Raw genomic sequence first — 2954 nt, 5'->3', positions numbered from 1 at the left:
TCCCTCCCACCCTCCTCTCTCTCTCCCACTCTCCCTCTCTATCTCCCTCTCCCCTCCTCTCTCCCTCTCTCTAGTGGTCAGGTCTGAAGTAGACATCAGGCACGCCGCTAGCGCGGGCCGATGATGCTCTCAGCTCTCCACCAAACCCCTCTAAAACCACTCACGGACACCAGCAACCGTAGCTTGAGATGATGATGTCATTCATCTGGGCCCTTGCCAACCCGAGTGTCGAAATCATGAAGTGAAAACCTCATGAATATTCATCGGCCAAGGACTCTCCGTCGTCTGTCCGAACCCAAGACGCGGCAAATTGATTTATAATTGCCTCCCGCATTGCAAGCCATTAGCTGCAAGGCTTCTGCTGCCTACTTAGCTTATTGATCCCCCTCTGTACTTTAGAATTAGAGAGTCCGTTTTCCTGAACAAGAAAAAAAAACTCCCAACAATCTAGCGGTAAATTACTCAATGTTTTTGCGGGTTTTGTCAACAAACTCGGATGCTTCGGTGAATAAAATGACTTTTCGTTCTTCTTTAAGCATAAGCACGATCGCTGAGGTTCAACCACTGTTCCGACACTGTGCTCCATGAACATAATATTATTCTCCAAGTCGATGTGGCCTCATTCTTTTGTTTCGAATTTGTGAAGTCGCTACCTCAGAATTACAAAGTTCTGTCTGACGTTTTTGGCCGTTTTAAGTTATTAAGACAAGAGGGATCAGAAATCAAATACATGTAGATCTACTCCTGTCTGCTCTATCAAAATCATAGGATTAGTCTATGTTGTTATCAAGATATTCCAAAGTATTTGATAAGAAAAAGCTTGACTTATTATTGAGAAACTCAACATTTTTTATGTCAAATTTCTTAAAACTAGACACTGAGCAGATAGAAATTTGTAATTCTAGGGTAGCGAAGTGTTACAGTTAATATTCATGTTGGCCGCAGTTCAAATTTACTTCTGATGGTGTTTTCGCGGTTGCATAGTTTCTGATTTAAAATTTAAAAACATTATTTTTTTCTATAGAGGGAAGTAAGTGTCTGGAATTCTGGACATGGTTTCTCTGTATCCGTCTCTTTGAAAATCTTTTGCATTTTTACTATGCATTATTCAATAGTGGGGAGAAATTTTATTGAGTATGTCTGTCTTTCTACTAGGACTTTGTATCCCTCTCATTCCGGGTTGACCCTGGCTGGCAGAGTCAAAGCCCGTTTTCGAAATCATCTGGAATTTGTGTCGGTGGGGGCGCAAGAAACATTTTCATTAAAATTAAAAACAAAAGTTACAATCTATCTAAACGACAAGTAGCAAGGCACAGCTGACTTTTTCCAGACATGGAACACAGAATGTAGGCTACTGGTACTTTGAGAAACAAAATTTAGTGGATGCAAAAGAGGAGGCCGACACAGACAAGGAGGGCAATATCGATTGACCCAAACTCCCAATTCATATTCAAGACGAGTGTGAGCCCCCATCTTTTACCTTCGAGAATGCCTCACTGATAAACTGTTGAGGGAATCGTAACTTCTTGCCAGCAGTTCTAAGAGAAAGAAGTAGCCTCTCAAGATTTGCGCTGCCGTGACGTTACAGATCTCAAGCTGGACCCTATGACTATGACGTATTTCTGTATAGGAGATATGAGTGGAATTGATGGCACCTGCTTCGGTGGTGTAGCGGTTAGGCGCTTCACCGTTGCACGCAGGAGACCCTAGTTCGGTTCCCGTAAGCGGATAATTTCTTTTTTCGAGTATCTTTTCTTATCTTACTTACTTACTTACTACCCTTACGCCATCTGGCGTTTAGGGAAGCAACAAAGGATCTCCGGCTCTGTCTGTTTTGGGCCATCATGGTCAGCGTTCCCCACGAATGATTCCAGGACTTCATTTCAGACTCTACTGTGCGTCTCCAGGTTACTTTGGGTCTGCCCCTTTTGCGACGTCCTTCGGGTGTCCAGTGGAGGGCCGTCTTCACAATGGAGTCTGGTTCTCTTCTCAGAACATGTCCAATCCATCTATATCTTCTACTTTTTATTATGGTGTTCATGTCCTCTTGCTTACATTTACGTAACAGATCTGCGTTGGAGATCTTGTCGGGCCGGAAGATTCTGAGGATTTGGCGTAAGCTGGTTGTATGAAAGGAAGATAGCTTGGCACGATCATGATCAGTCATCCTCCAGCATTCAGCTCCATATAGGAGTGTGGATAGTACACAGCTGTTACACAGCTTTAACTTGGTTTGTATACTAAATTGTCCTGACTTCCAGATGTTGATCATGCTTCTGTGTACAGATCTTGCCCTGCCGAGTCTATTTATGATGTCTTCCTATGTGCCGCCGTCAGTTTTGATTATGCTGCCTAGGTAGGTAAATGTGTCTGTTATAGGGAGGTCTGTGTTGTTCACCCTAATCATCGTTGGGGAGCCTACATTCAGTATCTTATCTGCTGGAATGCTGTACCACGGACTTGACAGGCAGGGTCACAACCCCCTTTCTGAATTTTTAAGTACAACAATTTCCTTCTTTCTTCTTCAGGTAAAAACAATAAACCCCGTACGGACGTAGGCCTACCAAGTAGGCCTACATAAAACGCAATCTTTGTGAAATCGTTGCTGAACTGGTAAATAATGCATGCCTCTTTGCATCTCCGATACAACAGACGTGTATTGGCCTTCGGCAGATCACTCAGAACAACTAACTGATTGTGTGTATGCCCACCCCAAAATCTGGTTCCATGTACATTTAGAGGTCTACTAGCTTAGATTTTCCAAAGTCACAAAATTGTGTTGCCTCTTTACTAAAACTAAAAGTCACAAATAGAGCGAAGCTATGAGACGAAACTGAACTTGAAGAGTGCTCCTGAGAAACGTAGTCTTTCTCTTGTGACACGAGTTGATGGAAACATTTCAAAACGATGCAGGATTAGAATTGTCATAAAAAAGAACGATTTTTTGTTTGGGG

The 2954-nt window shown here is 42.8% G+C and overlaps 1 protein-coding gene across 1 annotated transcript in view; it reads left to right on the top strand.

The window, feature by feature from the left end:
* Positions 1-2954, top strand: part of LOC101851661 (coiled-coil domain-containing protein 57) — a gene marked incomplete in the record, with an annotated part of 37217 nt that overhangs the window by 24237 nt on the left and 10026 nt on the right.

This window comes from Aplysia californica, unplaced genomic scaffold (assembly GCF_000002075.1).
Source record: "Aplysia californica isolate F4 #8 unplaced genomic scaffold, AplCal3.0 scaffold00413, whole genome shotgun sequence".
Classification (NCBI taxonomy): domain Eukaryota; kingdom Metazoa; phylum Mollusca; class Gastropoda; order Aplysiida; family Aplysiidae; genus Aplysia; species Aplysia californica.
Note: the sequence above shows the minus strand (reverse complement) of the source record. Positions and strands in the feature narration are given on the sequence as shown.